We start from the raw sequence: 21,937 nt of genomic DNA, 5'->3' as shown, positions 1-21,937 counted from the left end.
AAAAACTCAATAAAAAAACCATTTTTAAACCTGCTCCCAGTACATTGTTGTTGCAAACACGTGCGTACAGCGACTTTTAATATGAACGAACGACAATTACTGTGATCATAAAAGTGGAAAATATTTTAATATCATACGCATTAGGGGGGGTTCGTTACAAATTGGCTGCTTATGACACGGGGCCAATACTTGTTTCCCATTGGTCGGAGCTACCCTAATGACTTCACCTTGGCTAATCTTACTAAGTGAAAAGTCCTAAGATTTTTTGGCTGTCAAGTGTAATTTAATTGGAGGAGAAATGGTAATATTTTCATTTCTTATTATATAATGTTTAATACTTTTTCTCTCTGGTGACGAAGGCGGCGTTGAGTTCCGCCACTCAACATGCAATATCTCAACAATGGAAACGGTCATAGGAGTGTCTTTAGTCATAACGCCAGATTCCTTCTGCTTACCCTGCTATGTGCGGTGTTAATTAATACGCTTTTCTTTGTATTATTAGATCGAGCTGTAAATATGTAATAAAATCTAAGAATCCGAATTACATGCATTTTTAATTGTTGTATCATCACGAAAGCTTGCAATCGAGCTGGTCTGATGATGAAATTGGAACACTCGTAAGAAGTAATAAGGAATCGAGTGTTAAGTGTACACTAGGTTTCTCTGCCTACGCCGCTATATGATAAGAAACGTAAAGCTCACATTATTAAGACCCAAGCTTTAACCGTCAGTTAAAATTAACCAAACAACTAACCCCTATGTCAACATAATAAATCTTTTATTACATCTCAGGGGATATATGGAATCCGTACATTTAGTTACGTTTAATTTTCATTTAATTCGTATAAACACATACTCGTATATATGTCTAATTTCCTAAATGGTTTCCCTAACCTATTAGCGGTACGCGGTTTTGATTGAAGTTGTGGTTCCTACTGTAATTGGTAGAACGAGCGGTTAAAATAACTAATGTATGTAGGTATTTAATGAATTGTAGTTCAGGTTATACGGAATTACTGATTTGTTGCGAATTGAAGGTGAATTTAAATGTATGCTATAATATAGGTGAACTTAAATAATTTATTTGTTTTTATTTTTTCGCACGTATTTGAGCTATAAATTATCAAGAGCTCAAAGCTGCCTCAAAGTAGTGATAATACTTTTTCTCGAGTGGTATTCGATCCCACCACCGCGTTTGCAGTCAGACTGCCGCTGCCCCACATGTTTGAATATATTGCCTCATAATAATATAAGAAATGAAGTAAAATTATTTCTGAAATGTATTTTTTTTAAAAATCTCCATTACTAAAATTTACTTTAATTTTTCAAATTCAAAATAAAATACGTATCCTAGTTTTGTAAAAGCTTTCTTACAAAAATGTATGTCGACTCCCCGTCTTACTCTTCCAAGAATAATGTATTTGGGTCAAAAAGGTACCTTGTTTGTTCACCCAATATGTCAATATTTGTCACCTGCCTCCTGTTATTTTAAATGGGATGGTGGGTTACATAGCTATGCCTGATTCCGTATAACATATGCCTCTACTTAGATAGATATATGTATTTACTAAGGAAGTTATTGATTATTTTTGTTTTAAAATCCCTTACGCTTATTTTACAACAGGTAATGAAGACATTTAGATAGTTCTAAGCTCTAATTTTAAAACATTTAAGGTCGAATTTTTGTTTAAAATTATAAATAGATTGTAACTTTTGAAACGTTATTAATTAAATAACATATTTTTACATTTTTACATTTAATTTAAAAATTCATTCACGTTATACCTACATGAAAGTTACGTTTGGAATAAATAAAATCTTAGCAAATGATTCAAGCTGTAAGTATCGACATATATCGTTTGAAAAGTGTTCCTACACTTTGACCACACTTTCAAATGAAAATAATTCAATCCTCCGAATGGGTATCGAACCTACCATCTTATTTACAGTCAGACTCTACGTTTCTGCGCCACCACGGTTTCATTACTATATTTTAATAGCACAATTTAAAAATCTACAAGTGAAGCTGCTTTTTTAGTAAATAACTATTTTAATGATTTATAATCCAAAGGAACCCTATACAAAGACGATAAATATAGTCAAAAGCTCTTAAAGCACAAAGCTCCATAGTTTGTTCTATAAGAAATAAGGCACGTAACGATTTCACAGTAGTCCGTCAACTCCTGTACAAACATTTATATAGTATAGTGACGTCAGATATATGGTGGGATGTTTTGTTATAATATCTAGGATATTTACTATTCAGTATAGCAGAATATACGTTTCTGAGTCAATGGGGTGGTTGTGGTGGTGGTTGTCAATTTAATTCGAGGCTTATATAGGTATTTTTGTCCGACTGCGGTGAAGCCCAAAAAGAGGGTTATGTTTTAGCGTGTATATATGTTTGTCCGTTCCTTAGTGCAAAAGCTAGTGAAACGATGTTGATATATGATATAGGTATGTATTGACGGCGCGAATATTACTGGATATATTTATTTAATTAATACATTCGGAATATTTTTCTTTATAATTCACTTGTATCTTATCAGACGAAACACCTGCTATTAAATTTCGTCATCATTTACCTTCAATTTCTTATTTTTTTCCGCATCACAGGTTAGGTTTAATGTTAAGACATTATTTTCTCTATGGTATATCCAGTAGATTATTCCTGCCATAGTCTATTGTGTTCCTAACGATTCGAACGGATCTACGTTGTATGCGATCAAAAGGTTCAAGGTACCTACTGAGGTGCACCAGCCCATAGATGAGAGTCTTATTAGATTTTTTCCTGTAAAATTAGTACTTTTATAAATTTTTAAGTATTTTATTAAACTAATCATTATCTTCTAACTTAAATTTTGCTACCTATGTATTTTTCTCTATTCTAAATGTAATTAGACTTATCGACTATCCCTTTTAATTTGTAAGCAGAGAAACCTAGTGCCATGTCACTCCGAAAAGGCCATACAAATACATGTTAGAAAATCGTTACAAATATTAAGCAACTATACAAATATCTAACATGTACTGGTACTGTCAAACAAGCTACTGCCTTACTGATTCTACGACGCCGACGTTTCTTTGTCTAACTATTTAGCAACTTCGAAATACCACTGGTAATATGAGATTGGTAATTTTTTTGTCATTATTAGTTTAACTCATTCACATCTGTTAGGTAGATCATCGTCTGCTTTGTGTGTTGCACGCCGCTAGTGATTTTACTGAGTTAGTGGGTTTTAGGGTTCCTTGTTAGGTGACTTCTAGGTTAACTTGTATTAAAAAATGTATATAAAATAAAAAATCTAACTAGAAATTGGTTTCGAATAAGTTTTACAAATGTAACTTTTATTGTTGAAATAATTTCTCTATCAGTGTAATTTTATCAGAGGTATAGGTATCCAATTATTATCTAATTAGAACGACTTCTTACCAGAGCGAGAAAATGAGAATAACTCATTCCCCGAGTGGGAATCGAACCCACAACCGACGCATAACAGTCGCTAAGTTTAAGGTTATTATGTTTTTTTAATTATCTGTAAAAAAGTGTACCTCTCAATCATCAACCCGTAAGTAAAATAAATAGAAAACATTGTTAATTATATGCGCATACGCACGTCGGTGAACACTAAAAGAGTGTTTTAACACCACAGCTTCAATGACCTGCTCATGTAATTGACCAATAAGGTACTAATTAGTTGACGCCATGTGTCAAAAATGATTGCCTAATGTATCATAATATGAGTTTGATTGCTATGACGGTCATAGGTTTGGTTCCCACTAACAGTATATAGTTGTAAGTATAAGAAATGTACCTAAAATATTCCTTACATATATAATGGATTAGTTAATTTAGTATTTTTTTGATATTTTAATTTTTTTGTTTAATTCCGCTGTTTGGCACTCATCAGTGGATGAGTGGAAGTGTCCATAGGTGGCTGGAAGAGATTCTTTCAGAAATAAGCCCGCCATTGTAAACATAATTTTTCAACTGTTTTTACTATTTTCTTATATGTGCAATAAAGAATATATAATTATATGTGTTATAAATACCTGTTAATTATTTTCCTATCGGCAAGACAAAGCGCGACGTTGTGTTCCGCCACTCAAAACGAAAAGTGAGAATGGAATATCTTAATAATAGGGTCCCTATACCTACCTTGCAAAAAAAGAGATTACTTCTCTGCTTTCTATGGAAGATTTAATATACCAAAAGAAAAAAAGACCAAAAATAACCAAATAAACCATCAAAATCAAGGAAAACATCAAGTCCACAAACCTTAGGTCCGTCGGTACTTCAAAGCCTAACCGGCGTCGTAAAAGTGTAAAAATAAAAGCGGTTTATAATACCTGTTATAATACAGCAATTGTACATTCAATACAACTTAACACTAATTGGCTGTATAAAACTAATTTTGACCATATTTTTTACTTTTTCTTTGTTTTATATTGTTTTAAATCTCTTGGCCTTTTTTATCTTTAAGTCATGTATGTATGTCTGTGTTACAAAATCTATTAAAAGCACTAGGTATATGTTTTTTTTGTTTTCTATATTATGAGAAAAATTGCTATTGGGAGCATTTGTTAATTGTAATAAAAGCCAAAATTATGTTTTTATTGTGTATTTGTCTGTTGTATTGTCGTTTGTGGTCTCTAATCACAACCAGTAACGTTTAAACCAATTTGAGTGCAGTTTTCTCTATTATATTTTGGATAACTTCCCGTATATTAAGATATGTAGGACTTTCATAAGAAAATCAAAACGAAAAAACTAAGTGTTAAGACACTACTTTGCCTGTAAATTAGGAGTTTCCCCGAGTTAGCATTGATCACTTTTAATTGAATTATTACGTAATTGAATCATATTCCAATTGGGCAAATAATTTTCAATAAGTTTACAAAATAATTCGCTTTCAAACCTCTTATATAATTCTCATACGAGTACCTATATTCAAGAATCAGACACTAATAAGCTATTAAATAATATTAAATGAAAAATAAGTTCTTATAAGTAAATCTTCTTACTTAAAAAGATAAAATTAATTTAAAGTGATATACAAATAATTTACTTTTATACAATATTATATTTTATGTAATATTAGTTACTAATAGGTACCACCTACTTGCATGAAGATAGACAATTTTTTTATTGGATCATGCTATTTCTGGCACATAGCAGTGTAGGCAGGTGGAAGCAATGACGTGCGTCGTTACCAGAGCGAGGAAATGAAAATATGAAATATTTAATTTTTCTCGAATGAGAATCGAACTCACAACCTGTCGCTTTTACACTGGCCACTGGCCTCAAAATAAACATTAGATATAAAAGATCGTTAAATTGTGCAGATAATATTTAGTAGGAATTTAAACGCGACGGTTGTATATTCGATCCTCACTTAGATAAATTATTATCTTTAAATTGGATATTTTCATTTTCCCACTCTAATTAGAAAAGCTCCGCTTTGAGATCCACCATGCAATGCCAATATCGAAAAATTGGTCGTTAATTAGGGCAAGGTATGTCTGGATCCCCTTTTTACCTTGCACCTTACCCTACTTTAAAAAAAGCGTAAATATAAAGAAATATCTATATATTTAAATGAATCCGAATTGGTTGCATCCAAATATTTGCTATAGGTGAATATAAAATAATAATAGTAATAATAAGTAGATGATACCTCAGTGGCATGGTACCTCAAGGTGGCTGTAAAAAAGTTACGTAGACACATTTCCCACTTTAGGTAATATTTTACAGGATTTGCAGATCGTAACTTTGTTTACGTGACTTATAAAATCTAAAATCTCATTTTTCGATGTGCAAGATATTTTTAAAAATCTCTTGTATTTGTATGCAAACGTCACTCGGGAGAATAAAAATCAGTCAAGATGAGAATCGAACTCACAACCGTCGCGTTTACATAAAACGCTGTCCCCAACGACCGCTATTAAATACAATATTTAAGTAATAAATTATGCTACCATATGTAAGAATTGCAATAATCATGTTAATAACTTTATAGTGTATAAATCCAAACGCCTTAAGCCTTTAAGGTTCTTTACAGGTCTATAATGCCTTTGTAAAACAATCCCTGGATTGCCTGTAATTGCTTCCTAATGACCTAATTATTGTATACGATAAAGACCCCTAACGCCCGTCGTGATTATTATGTTACATAATAAAATACGAGGGGTTTTAAAATATACCAATAGATATTTTGGTTTTTTTTTAAAAGATACTAGCTAATATTTGCGGCTTCGCCCGCGTGGTCAAGTGAACATAATTTAGGGTTGTGTATGACACATGACATATTCTAAGTTCCTTCCTCGGTAGCAGTTACAGAAAATGCTGTTTTTATTTATTAAAATAATTATTAAAATAAGAACTAGAAGTTCTTGAGATTAGCCTGTTCAATTAACCAACATGTTGAGTATAGCCTAATTATTAAATACGAGAAAGAACCCGCCGTGATTTATTACATTACATAATAAAACTAAGGCCTTTTTAAATATAACCATAGATATTTATGTTCTTATAAGAATACACGTAGATAGAATTATCTGTATTGGTTTTTCTATACGGAAAATTATATATTTCCTAAACAGATTCTTAGCCGATTTTTTGCAATATTTTTTATAGTAGGTACTTGTTGTAACTTGTATAAATGGATAATTAACGAATACACTATCTTTTAACTATCGATTTACTTAAAATATCATCCAAATATTTATATAAACTTTATTTTATAAATATTATGTATAAAAATATAGAAATACAGATAAAAAATCACTTAATTATTTATTTACTAATTCTAAGAAACAATACAAGTTTCAAAGCACATCACAAGAAACTTAAAAGAAAGTTCGTTGACCGCCACAGAAAAAACTTACCTTATCAAGTGACCGCTGGCACGTTGATGCAAATCTAGATCCACTTTGGCAATTTAAAACACCGTTATAAGAAAAAAACACTTGTTTTTTATATCAAAACAACATATTTTAGTTAAAAACACGCTTAGATCGCGATGCGGCCTTACGTACGCCGCTTGGCACAATGGCGACAATCATAGACGACTGCGGTGACGGAGCGCTAACAAATCGAATGATAAACGGAATATGCTCAGCCAATCAGAGGCCAGCAAAACGCCCATAGAATGGAATACAGCGCGATGATTGGCCAAGCAACTGCCATTGCCTTACGGATGTTATTATGCAGAAGACGACCAACTGTTCGAAATTCAAAATAATTTAAGCGTACACAATTGCATTGCGTCGCTTGGCTTTTTGTTTTTATTGGCATTTCACATAATGGTTTCTGTTATTGGCCTGACTAAACTACTTGGTGTGACTGCCTGTACAATGAGGAGTTTTATCAAAATATGATAAGCTACTACTTTTACGAATTATTTATATGTTTTTTTTACACAAATTTGGTGTAACTGGGACGTTTTTGACCGTTATAGTGGCGGGTTCGAATTTCGCTTGCAATTATAATTGCATTTTGTTGACAAATGAAATTTATTAGGCTTTTCGTAAAGCTGGACATTATATTTACAAGACACAAAGATTTTATAGCACTAAATGAAACAACTGTTTCATAGGGCCATCAATTGTAATGTAGAAAATCCTTAAAATCTCGATAATAAGTTAATACAAAGTATACAATTAAAGTTTATTAACACGACTAAAGTGTGTGAAATGAACCCCTACACAAGGTACTCTATGGTTGTTAGTTCAATAAGTTTGAGTTCGTTCACATTTAACTTTGAAGTATGAATATGTTACACTCAATAAAAAATATTATTAAGTTAGATGTATTCAAATATATTTTTTGTTAGTTTTACGCTGTATCCCGCACATACACATCTTAACACTAGGTTTCCAAGGAACTTGGAAACCTAGTGTTAAGATACTCCATTCCCGTTAATAAACATATGTTCTCCTCTTTCTGCTGAATTCTGTCGCCGATTTCCCGTTCTTCTGACTTTGCGTGTTTAGAGGTGGAACTCATCGCTGCGTCTGGGCGAGGGAATGTTAATGTTAAATATTTTATATCCGCGATTGGGAATCGAACCCACAAGCAACATTTGTAGAATAACAACACCTATAGCATTCTTACCTATAGGTATCTATGAATATATAAAATATGGAAGATCAATCACATCCTAAGTAGTCTTCTACAAATCAGTTCAGAAGAAATCAACTGGAATAAGTGTTTATATTAACATGTAAATTTATTTATCTCGTACACTTTCAACAAGCGAATTTGTAACGGTCTGTTAATTCAACAATTGAATTTAAATTACAGTGGCAAAGCGATAAAATACCTGCAAATACACGCGTTATAATACACATCGTCCTATATCAGCTAGTCATATGCAAAAATCATTTAGTTATATTTAAATTTCTTTTATGGCAACACATGTACCGATACGAATGTATGAATAGATATTTTTTTTTATTGAACGATAAAAATTCTATGCAATTTGTGTGGTGCGCTTTGTGTTTTCGCAAACACCAGGGCGCGATCTGAGGCCCTCGTGTCAAAAAATCGCTTTTAACATTTCAATTATATCTATCGACCCTGCCAATAATTTTTTTTTACCATATTATAGTCAATTTTTATTTAAATTACAATAATATCTATGAATGACTTACATTATGCCAAAATTTTGTATCGATTTCCGATTTGCATGTTTTTTTGTTCGTTTATTGGATCATATTTTCTGTGATCGACGTATGTTAATTTTTCTTTAAGATTTTTCATTGTGCCCTTAACCGTTAGTTCAGTTCTGAGACAGGATCGATTCTTGTATGTTATTCTTTAATTTAGTATCGGTTTCTTTCTCTATTGATGTGAAAATGCTTCTCCTTTGTGGTAATACTTGACCTTTTAACGGTCTCTTCTGTATAATATGATATTTTTTATTCATTTACAGTGTGAGAAAAGTACAATGAGAACCACTGTGATATTATCTATATACAATCAAAGATATAGAATATAGATATATAGATATAGATATAACTTGTCATGAACTAGGATTTGCTCCACTAGGGCTCAAGCACTCCAGCCAAATAGTTAGTTAATGTTATTGTAATAGTGTTACGTTAAAATTATGATATTATGTATTTTTATAATTTTTATTGCTGGTAGATATCGTGGTAGAAAGATTTTACACTGAGGTTCTACCTAAAGAAAATTACATATTAAGTATTTGTACAAAACCATTTATTGGAAACATTCGTAAATTAATGTATATATATTTAATATATAAAGATTTTTTTTTAATAATTTTATTTGATAAATTAAAATAAAAACCAATAACACATAAGGCATATTAAAGTTATAATTGAATGCGTAACCTTGCCATATTGTCACAACCATTGTCGGTTACAAAGCCGCCAATAAAAATTATAAAATTTACATACATTTGTGAATTACTATAAAAAAATCAATTGTAAATTTTTTTTTATGTTAATCTGTCCAATCGATTTGGGAATTTGTAACGCTTTATACCCATTATGTAATACAAATCCGTTATATTGGCATTTAAATGCAAATAAATATAATTTTGATTTAAACTAAATCGATATTTCCTATGGTTCCCTATTATATAAATGGGCGTGAGTTAGTGACGCGAAATTAATCGATTTTCTTCGATTGTATCCATTTTATTATTATCATTGTATAAAGATGCGTAAAATATATGCAAGTATAGTAGGAACTTTGCAATTTGTATGTATATAAATTTAAATATAAAGCTATATTATTACTGATTTATGGATATTTAAATATTTAACCCTTTTGTATAAAAATTGAAGATGGGCACAATATAAAGTATTAAAAATTCGACATGGAACTTGAAATTATATTGCATTTTAATCATAATCTCTAAAGTGATAAATAAAGTGACTTCACTACGTCTATATTAGATACTAATTGTGAAAAAAGTACTTAGCTAACATAAAATAAAAATTAAAAAGCATAAAAACATTAACTTTTAATTTTTTTTTCTAATTTAACATTTTAATAAATATTTACAGGAAATAATGTTAGAAGTTATACGTAATTACCCTGCTTTCCTTGAGTACACATGGTTAGTCATTGAACCGATAGTTTTGAATACAGCTGTAGACTACTCATTCTCAATAAGAGAGAAATAGGGAGAGAGTGGAATATTCTTCCTCTTTCAAGAGATATCCAAGATGCGCGAAAATAAAACAAAATAATAATAATAATATACCATTATTTAGCACATTGTTTACTTTTCTCACCCTAGTGATGTGCCCATCGGTTGTCGATGAGTGTTGATGTCATCGAGAGTGCGTGCAATTGATGCATAATCTATAATTTTATCGAGTGCTTTTTATCTGATTGTTGGTTTGTTGTTCAATTGTTTGTTGTTTGAGGAAAGTGAACTTCGAGTTAGAAATATTAATAAAATTATAACTAAGGGTTTTACATTTTTTCTAACGATTTTTTTGTCGATTTTGATAATCGTTAACACCCAATTTTTATAAATTTAATCATTTGAATTTTGTTTTTGTGTTAGAATTTATGTACAGTAACCTGTAGATTGTACTTTTTGTAAGATTGTACTTTTTCAAATATACATACAAATGATTTATTTAAAAACGTTTACTCTAAAAGGTTAAAATTAAATTTGTAAAAAGAGAGTAACAGACTAACAATAGATAGAAATATCGATTTTTTTTATTAACATAGCTTTAAAAAAAATTAAAGATATTTTCTATTAATTGTACCTATAAAAGTAAAAAGTAAAAATAAAAACTAACCTATGATCATCTAGTGATGATTTATAATTTAACGTTATAGACCCAAAAGATAATATGAAATTAAAACTTCCCATTAATTAAACTACCAAAAATATTTTGACAATCGTTCACATCACTTCCAACATCCACACGAGTGATTCACTAATTCAATTAATAAATAACAAAGTCAGTACAACGAGGCTGGTTTTTGCGTCAAACAAATTTTATTCATATAGGTTTCACTGGGGCCCCTCGACTCGAATTAAATACCTTTTGATTGTCGATAGAGCGTAAGATCCGTCCCTTAATCTCTGTTGATCATTTAACGTGTCCGATTGTGGGATTTCGCGAATTGTTGGTTTTAAGTGATGGGATTTTCGTTATTTGCGTTTTTTTTCTTTTTCTATATTTAGTGTGACCTAAAACTTAAGTTCTAAAATAATGGGGGCTCGAATGAGACATACCTATAAATATTCCTACATCTCCAAGTAAGATCATTAACTTATTATTTTATTGTAATTTTGAGGCTATTTTTTTATTTCTACGCTTTGGCAACAAGACATTGAGTTCCACCACTCAACACGCAATGTCTCGAAAATTTGGCAGTGTTTTAGGAACGTAGTGACTTAACATTAGGTTTACTCTGCTAAATATTTTTTTATGTTCTCTAAAATGTAACTTACGGTTATAATTATATTCAAACTAAAATAAACATTCACCGCTACCTCTTATAAATCAAACGTCAACCAAAACCAAAATCTCACTGCGAAGGTGGAAATAATGAAACCTTATTACTTTTTTATTATATTTATCATACAAAATTGAATTTTAATACAATTGTAATAAAATATAAAATACAATCAACAATAATCGCCAATACTTATTTGTTTAGGTGCAATGATATCTTCGAATCGGTAGCTACGTAACGTATTCAAAGTGTTTAATCCGGCAGAACTAAGTGGGTGCTCGGTATAACCAGAAAACTTAGATGAGATTTGCAGATTTAATTTAGCTTCTGTTTAACGTTAGGCTAATATGGTGAGCCTTTTTTGTATGGGAAATCTGTGTAATGCAGTTCTTTGTATAGGTAATTGTTGTGGTATAAATGTTACCTATTACATACAAATATATAGGTAAAGAATAGTTTAGGTAAATAAGAGGTAGAGTACGGTAATCTCTTACTTAACTAAACGTGTTTATGAACGGGTGGTAAATAAATAGACACTCAATACATTTTCTTTACAAATTGGGAAAAGAAAAGCACAATAAGTTGAGCATCTGCTTTTAGGCTGAATTCAAGATTACCGTTAAGTTTTCACAACGTTACCCATCTGCCTCTTAATAATAAATTATTGAAGAGATTCCTATTAACAAACAAACACGCGAATAATTAAAAGATCTTTCTCATTCACGCAATTCGTTATTTACAGTTAAATCCGTAGCACATGACGATTGTAGATTATAAGTACTTTATTAAAAAAAATCAATAGTATCACCGACTAGGATCACACTTTCTTCCGTTTAAGTGGACAATAAATATAAATATATAAACTTAAATCCCTATTTCAAAGGACAAAGTAGAATAAACCTTACATTTAATGAATAGAGTATGTATTCGACCGGAAGTCGTTAAATGGTCAGTCTATACCGGATGTGGAAAAAACTGGTTGTATTTAAGTCGCATTAGTGAGATAACAATTTGATTCGAAATGCAGATTTATTTTTAGACAAGGCTGACTGCGGTTAGTCTTTGTACTTTGAAAATGTTTTACAAAAAAAAAAACACAATTTTCGTTATTTGTAACGTTTAAACACGTTTGGTAAATGAATGTGGGTAGTTGTAACTATTGAGAGGATTATCGACGTTCGGTTGTAAATTCCCACAGATTTTCTAGTCTTTTTTATTTTTAGTAAGCCATATTCAGTAGTTTCTCAGATTATATTTCAAAGTTACGGATTGAAGCCAAATGAAATATTTCATATTTTCATTTTATCGCTTTGGTGTTGAGGTCAAAGCGCGGCGTTGAGATCCGCCACTCAAAACGCAATATCTCCAGAATTCGCTGGAGAGTGGAGAAATGGAACGGAGTGTCTTAACATTAGGTTCCCAGGTTCCTTATGCGTACCCTGGTATATGCGTGATACAGCGTAATGCTAATAGAATATACAATTCGAGTTGAAAGTTACAAGCGTGTTTAAAAGGTGTCCAAATTACAAATAAGTATATAATGAAAAAGCTTTCGTAAAATTTTGAATTTTACTAAGTAAGTCGGAAGTAATTGTAGTTTATACAATAATGCTGAGCTCAAACGTGCGTTTCCTTTAATTCCGCCAAAAAGACGAACAACAATTCTATTAACATCTTTCCAATACATGTTCTGGTATTATATTCAAAAGTATTATTTAAAAACACATCTTGAGATATCTATTTGTATGATAGTTATATTTTTTTATGCATTCTCTTGCAATTTTTATTAATAACTAGTCATCGCCCGTAATTTTGTTTGCGTAGACTCTTAGACTTAAAAGTAAAATATAAAATTCGGACTTTTTACGTTTCTGTCGTCGCAATCCCTTAACAGGGCAGTGAAATATTGTTTCTTACAAACACGTAATCTCTCAAAAAATTCTATGGAAAGTGGGGAACGGACTGTCTTAACACTAAATTCCCTCTGCCTACACTTCTATATGCGGGATTCTGCGTGAAGATGTTTTTATTTACGATATACATTAGTTATTTAAAAATAGTTTGCATTGCAATGACCTATCAACTTCCTATACAATCGTTATTATTTCTCATTGATCTATCATCACTAGGTGTAGGCAAGGCACCAGCTGCACAGCAGTTTCTCACGGAACGAGGACGCGCGACCTGTCACGCTGATCTTAGGATTTTACGCGTGTTCCATAGGGTTGTCTCTGTATAGAATTGTTCTATATTTTTTAGGATTTTGTATTAAATATTATATTATTATATTATATACCTAATCATTTAATTATTGTATATAAATTTAAATATTTAAAAAAATATTGTAGATAAAAAATGATACAGATTATTTTGCCAAATCACGTGAAATTAAAAGAAGCTACAATTTTTATTTTAAAGTTTTTTATATGATCAATTTAAATTATTATTATTAGTTTAAAACGAAAGAAACGAACGAAACGAACGAAATTTGAAAATGATTATTTCCATTAAATAAATAAAAATCATGATTAATTTCTTATTATTAAAAGTATTAGACAGCCCTATAATATGAAACCGGAAGAACAGGGGTGTGAGTATGACCTCAACTAACCGTACCCTTAAAATGCCTATTTCTCTATCACATTGTCCACAAAACGAATATAGAGCAATACGTATTGCAAAAAAATGCAATAAATATCATACAATTGTATTTAAAAGGGTTTTAAATTTAATATCAGTTCGATTGGGGTCGCTTTGTTCATTGAAAATGAAGTCTTTTCTATAAATGTCTTCAGATCTATCCGCACAATGGTTATTTGTCGTTAATTTCACGATTGTTAAGGGACTTCGATGAGATTGCCGTGGAATTTGTGAAAAAAATTGTCGTCTACTATTATGAGATCTTGTATCTGTCTTTAAAGTATTAAAAAAATATTGCATTTTCACGTTTTTTTCCTGAGTGGTTTTTTACAGAACGGACGGAGAGAGCCGTTCTCTACTTTCACGAAGTATCTAGAGAAATTTTGAAGCTTTGAATATTGGTGTAAAGGATTTTTAATGAATAAAATTTCTGGGTTGGGCAGAAAACTATTCTGAAGTGGACAGAAATCTAAGTTGTATACAAGTGTCCGATTAGATGGATATCATTAACGTGATGTACCTATGTAGGTAGGTACCTAATAATGCTTATCTATTGAATCTAATTGTGAGGAAGGATGCTTGTTCCAGTTTTACTCAAAAACTTGTGAGCGAATTTAGATGAATCTATACAATAAAATAGCTTATATATAAGAATATCATATAGGCCATAATGTATGTAAAGTTCTTGTATAATTCGGCTATATTATAACATTAAGTTTAGACGGGCAAAGCTGCGTTTAGGTCGCCAGTTTATTTATATTTTCATTATTTAATCATTATAATAGAAGTTTAATCCCAAAAGTTATAAGAATATAATATAAATTGATATAGTATTAAATGGGTATACAATATAATTATTGAATAGAATTAAGTTAGTTTTATTCTGTCGATTACAAAAACACTAAGTTTGGTCGTAAATTAATATATTTATAGGAATATATTTATATGAATATATATTTGATAATAATTATTTATATTTGTATGGCCATGAGTTTGAATGATATTTCAAATTAAATATGCAAAATCCTATTTGCTAATAAATATGTAGAAATATTGAAGGAAGTATTCGTGTTCTAGAGTACGTTTGTTCAATAAGTGGCGGAACTCAACGCTGTGCTTTATCTTATTACCAGAAATTAACTTTCCAAGAGGTAATCGGAAAAAAATAGAAAGTTGAATATTTTGTATGGGTGAACGCGGTAAACTTGGGAAGTACCTAGGTACATACTAAATACTTCGTATAAAAAAAAATGTATTGCATGGAATACTCCTTTTATTGAGAAAGGCTGTATTACGTCAAATTAATCGTTAAGAAGTAACCCCACTGTACAGGTTAGAGGAACCTTGGGAACTTAGAAAATGATTCTCATGTGTCATACACATTACACATAGTTATTTTGGTAAGCCCCCACGGAGATGAAGTCGCAGTAAAAGCTGGTGCTAGCTGATAATAAATATTTCAAAACGCTTCTGTTTCTCATATGGCAGACGCACATAATTATGAAGATATCAATATGTAAATCTCACTAGTTATTAGCTAATCAGAAGTTTTTAATTTAATATATTAATTCAAAAATACTTCACGTCAACTATCTAGAGGTGAACAATAATAATAAATAATTTTACATAAATTTGGTTAAAGGCGGATGTATTTTAATAGGTATAGACATTATTTAACAGCCATCGTTATTGGGTTCGATTCCTATTTGGGGTAATGAGTTATTTTCATATGCAATTGTATCTGGCAAGGCGAATATTTTCTTAGCATCAAACTTTTTGCCGCATATGTAAGATATTCTTTTCTCTGCTTTAAGTAAAAGTAGAAGTTAAGATGAATTTCTCTTAGCAGGACATTGATTTTTTTTCTTCACGCTGAATCCCGCACATAGCACGATAGGCAGAGGGAACCTGGGAACCTAGTGCCAAGACAAGACAAATTGCTTTTTTTTTTTTCATATTTTCAATATTTTTATAATAATATTTATAAAGTCAATAGAAGTTCTAAATGAAATCATTCAAACTAAACTCGAACTGGAAACCTCCTCGATATTATTACAATCAGCTAAACAAATCACTGAACCACGATGACATAACAAAAAATAACGGAAGGCGTTGTCATTGAATAAATTCGCAATAAACATTACATCTTTATTTATCTCATAGATTCATTTTTTGTCTCTTTTATTTTCTATTGATTAGATAAAGATGTAAAATTGAGTGAAAGGGTGATTTTTATTACCCTTAATGGTATAAGATTCAAGCTAATATTAGGGTAAAGTGGGCGTAACATACGTCAACATTATAATAAATTGCATATAACATATTGTTGAAAGAATTATGACTGCTAGTAACATTTTAAGTATTCTTCAAATAGTTGCTTAAATAAATTGGTGTATTTTTAGTCTGTAATTTTATTTCGCATAGGTACAAAGAACATAGTAAATCATTCCGTTTCCCGTTTCTCACTCAATTTCTTTGAGAAAGCCGCTATACTCGTATAGGTACAATAATAACAAATTTAAATATTTGAAAGGGAACTACCGACCACCACAAATCAACTGGAGGAAAAATCCCACCCAGGAACAAAACATCTTCGCACGACCCAGTCGTCGTTGTAACTACCGAGTTATACCGGTGCAGAGGAATACTCAATACGGCGTATACTATTTAAAACTCTAAAATCCCAAAAAAACATCTGGTAGTCTTGGGAGCCACCGAACATACAAAGGGAGAATGGTTCCAGAGATCTGGAATCTTCCATCCCAACGAATTCCCCCAACACTTTGTACGTGTACGTCCATACACAAACAGAAAAAGCGAATCTTATCAAGAAGAAACATGAAAAGAGGGACATCAACGATTCTCAAATCCATGATGTCGTGAACTGAGAATCGTTGACGAGAAGAACAGTAGTTTCATCAAACACAGGAAATAACTGTCGGAAAAGTTCATCTAGTCTTTTTAGTCGGGAAATTAATTATTTTCATTTCTTCTCTCTGATGAGGAGACATAGTTCATAGATTAGAGTCGTTAATCGCCCAACATCTAAAAAATAAGGCGTTAAGTGAGAAACGGAATAATGAGTGGGGCAGAATTGCACTTCCTCTGTATTACTTACACTAATAAGCCATAAACGTAAAGCTACAATAAACATGGTGTTAAGTGGTCGTAAAATATATGTAGTACGTGAGAAATAACGATATAAATTAAATTATTAATAGGAATTTGTTTTCCTTAAGATTGTTCCATATTCCGTAGGTTCATTCATCATCATTAGCTTCACGCTGTAACCCGCACACAGCAGGGTTGGCAGAGGGAACCTAATATTAAGACTCCGTTAGGTTATCGTCATCTACTACATATAGGTAATATTGAGGCCAGTTGTAGCGGATACTCTCTGGAATCGAGGCAAAGCGCGACGTTGAGGTCCGCCACTCAACACGCAATGCCTCCAGAATTCCGCGGTGGAAAGTGGGGAACGGAAGTGTTTTAATGGGAACGGAGTATCTTAATGGGAACAGAGTGTCTTAACACTGGGTTTCCAAGTCTGTCTTCCTATTATGCTATGTATTCCCTATGCATTCGTGGCGTAAGCTAATAAAGCTTTCTTTGAAACTCTCTTGAGCTTAGTTATAAAAATATCAAGGAAAATTGTTTAAAATTATATTTTAAATCTTAAAAAACTCATATAAAAAGGCACTATCAAAATTTAACAGCTGTGACAAATCGTTATACCGAAGATATCACCAATTTATAGACTCAATAATAAAATTGTGATACAAAAATATGTTTCAAATGTCTAATTGAGTTGTAAAATTTTTAATTTTTATATAAAAATTAAATTAAATATCGTGTGACATCTAAATAATGTATTTTTGATGTTTTCGCTACTAAATTGTAACGGTTTTACGGATTAATAGATTATTTTGTTACTTATATTGGTACCTAATTGGTGTTATATTCTAACAAATAAAATTTATTTAATTTTTAATAAATATTTTATTTATTGCTTGGTTAATATTTTCACACGTTTTATTTTCACATACTGAATAATGTGATGGCTGCTGGTTCGATGCCCAGAACCAGAAAATATAAAAATGAGATTTTTTTTATCACCTTTTCGTACTGGCAAGACTTTAGATATTCAACATGTAACGTTTCAAATGGATGGAAGATGGAGAAGAGAGTGTCTTTACACTACACTATCTCTGTCTACCCTGCTATGCAGAAAAACGGAAAAAACTAATAGTTAATTTGGTGGAATTTACACCTAGTTGACTATTCCTATACATCAAAGTACACGAGAGTGCCATCAAAGAATATAATATAAATATAATTTTTCCCGTTAATATTTTGACAGGCCAAGTTTAATGATAGGATATTATGCAAAATAAAATACTTATAACACTTCCATTGCTATAAAAGTACGCCACTAAGAAAAGAGGGGACACAAACCATGTCTAATTAAATTGCTTTATACAATGTGATAATAATAAATAAAAGTTTATTTATAGGACGCGTTTTAAATTTGCTTCACTTGTACTTAAGTTGTATGGGAACTGTGGTCAGCGGCATTAACGGTGATTTAGCAGGTAAGGGGCGACAAAAGTAGGGTTGCATTACTTAGCAAGATTTAAGATATTTACTTTTATTATTTGTGAGTTATGTTGATATTATTTTTGTAGTTTAATATTTTTGGAATTTCATTCAGAATTCGTAGATTATTTTAGATTTTTTTGGTATGGCTTTAAGTTCACAGTGTCTCAATTTTTTTCTAGATCACTAGGTCCCCGCTTTCTTTCTACCTTTATACGAGAAGGTGCATATTGGTTTCATTTAGAATATTAAAAAACTCGGCAACCCTATACGCTGTCCAGATTAACTAGATAAATCACGAGGCAAGTCTGTGTTAGCTTATTATTTGAACCCCTTTTAACGTTGATGTAGTAAAAAACAATTGAAATCAAATCTTGAAGAAAGAAGAAGAAGAAAGAAGTTAATATTTTTTTAGCATAATATATGTTAAGCACGTTTGCATGTATGCTAGTTTGTATATTCTTAGAGTTGTTTTTATTTTTCTCCATTTTCCAATTATCATCTGGAGGGAATGGAATGAGCGTGTGTTACCTAGGCACACCGGCAGTCAGTCCAGCCAGAGTGCGACCCTCGGTTACCTAGGGGAGGCAAAGCTTTAAACGACCAGCAACTGATGTGACAGCTCAGGTTTACTGCACTTTAGTCCACGCCTCTGCGGCACAACAGCCTCAACTACTACTCTTGATGTCTTAGATGGTTCATTCAACGAGGAATGTTACTTTATATCTTGTAAATATTTTTCGATGTGCCCGATACCCGTTGGTCCCAGTAGGTATCTGCGGTCAGGGCAACCTTGGGCAATTATATTTCTATGATATAATATAGAGCTGACACCTCAACGGTCAGCTCAGGCCCATTGTAATAATTAAAAAATGTAACAATATTGTATGTTAATTTTCAGAATGAATACGTCATACATAGTATTGACATATGCCATTGGAAGCCGATTAATTACGACCCACTGACGCGTCGACAAGTTGTAACGTAAATAGACGATGGAATTAAAAATAATTTGATGTCTCTAAAACATGGACACGATGGCGCAGTGGACCTAAGAATATTAATGGTTTTATATTAATATATTGTTTATAAAGAGGAACTGCATGCCTTTCCCGCATAAATTAAATCAGCTTCACGCTGTATCCCGCATTAAGTGTAAAAAAATGGTTCTCCATTTTCTGCGGAATTTTTGAGGAAATAAAATATTAATATAATATAATTATAATATATAAGATAAATATAAGATTGGACAGCAACTTAACAGTATTTCGATTAACAATTGCCTATATTATCTTCTAAGGCTCGATCCTTGTATCATCTATATATATAAAATCGAAAGGTCACTCACTCATCACGAAATCTCAGAAACTACATGTGCTAATCATCTCAAATTTTGCATAGGAGTTACTTAAAGGACGTAGGTGCTCGCTAAGACGGGAATTTGCAATATTCGATTTCTAAGGGGTTGTTTTTGGGGTCGAAAGTTTGTATGAAACTTCGTTACTACAAATGCTAGGAGTGTCAAATTTTGCATAGACGTCACTAGGACGTAGTCATGGAGACAGAAATTAATAATAACATCGTTCACGCGGGTGTAACCGCGAGCGGGCCGCTAGTTTATTATAAAACCAAGTGGCCGGTTATATTATATACCTATTGAATAAACATAAATATATATAAAATTGTAAAGTCACTATGGACGTTCCCACGTACGGGAGCGAGGAATAAAAACCGCCTCCGAGCCCACTCCTAATAAAACTCTAAATAAAGAAGCGATCTTGCAACGCAGGTGATCGTAGATTGGATGAAATCTTAGAAGATGCTGATGCTGATAAGACTAAAAATATCGACTACCCACTTGTTTCCGCATACGTATTGCATGTAAGATGGCGTAACTTAACGCCGCGTTTCGTCTACGAGATTTCTTTTTTTAAACTAATATTTTATCATTTCAGTAATTGAATTTTACAGTAATTGTATACCCGATTATTAGCTCATCGGTATAGATTTTTTATAGCTACAAGTAACGTCATGTTTTACATAGGCTTAAACGAAAAATCAATAACATAAATAGCAACGTAACAAATTGTCAATTATATTTATTAGTGTAAAATTATAATAAAAAAATAAAAAAATGTAAATTATAAATATTATAGGTAATATTACTTTATATAAATTTTTATGCTTTCATATAAAAATACAAAGAAATACCTTAAATAACATACAAATTTAGAGATTCATCTAAAATTTACTCATCTACTGTATCAGTTAATACTCGATATATTCAAAAAATATCATTCTTTATATTATATAAAAAGTAAAAAAAAAAGCTATAAACCCTCAGGATAGCACTCCATAATGACGTGGGTTAGCGCGGGCGGCCAGAACAAACAAAATTTACTGTCAGACCAATATGGCCTAAGTTGTATTTTAGAGTTGACCATTAACAGAACTGACTGACACTCGAAGGATGTGGATTCGATTCTCATTACGAAGAATATTTGTTTTTTTCAGCGTATATCGCTTATCGCTCGTATTATTCTCGTTTATATATACGACAGGGCAAAGATAATAAATTATCTAGTTTAAAAATCATTTTTCACTTCGAAACAGAAGTTCCTGAGATTAGCACATTCAACCAAACAAAATTTTCAGTTTCAAATATTAGTCAAGATATAGACTTCTTAAAATAAAAAAAAGTATAAAATTTTAAGTTAGGCCACTTTGCTAACAGCCACTGTACTAGCTAGCACTATATTTTTTACTGTTTCCATTCTAAAGTTGTACAGTATTACGTGGGTGCCCCTTGCAGGTAGGAGACGGGGTGTCTACTAAACCAGACAGTCCGGCACCACTCGGTATTCAAAATATGTGAATGATTTGTATTGTTATCTTAAGAGGGTTAGAGATTTTCGAAACGATTTGCCATTAGTTTTTGTACACAGAAAGAGAAACATGTGAAAAATATTGTCCTATAAATGTAAAAGCTTGTGTGGATGGATGTTTGTTCTACTTTCATGCAAAACATTTTAACTTATTTGGATGACAAATTACAGAAATTTAGTTTATATATGAGAATAACACATTTATATTACAGTTTACGTAGATTTTCGTTAGGATCTATAGTTTTAATATAAATTGAAGAATTCAGAAACTGAATTCTTTCACAGAGAGCCGAGTGACGTACACCAAGTTCCTCACTTGAGGAACACGCTGCATGCGCCTAAAGCGTGACATCAA

The 21,937-nt window shown here is 31.5% G+C and overlaps 1 protein-coding gene across 2 annotated transcripts in view; it reads right to left on the bottom strand.

Annotated features, from left to right (window-relative positions):
* Nucleotides 1–21,937, bottom strand: part of LOC146541133 (uncharacterized) — a 209,584-nt gene that overhangs the window by 31,836 nt on the left and 155,811 nt on the right. Inside the window, exon 1 of one of the 2 annotated variants that reach the window (XM_085195165.1) lies at nt 6,889–7,083. The exons of the other annotated variant lie outside the window; for it this stretch is intronic. The gene's annotated coding sequence lies outside the window, so the exon portion shown is untranslated. Of the gene's footprint in view, nt 1–6,888; nt 7,084–21,937 lie in introns of those variants that run through there. 2 annotated transcript variants of the gene reach the window in all.

This window comes from Heliconius melpomene, chromosome 1, assembly GCF_056956725.1.
Source record: "Heliconius melpomene rosina isolate 202511_hmr_F chromosome 1, ASM5695672v1, whole genome shotgun sequence".
NCBI lineage: Eukaryota > Metazoa > Arthropoda > Insecta > Lepidoptera > Nymphalidae > Heliconius > Heliconius melpomene.
The sequence above is the reverse complement of the archived record's forward strand: the minus strand, read 5'-3'. Positions and strand labels throughout refer to the sequence as shown.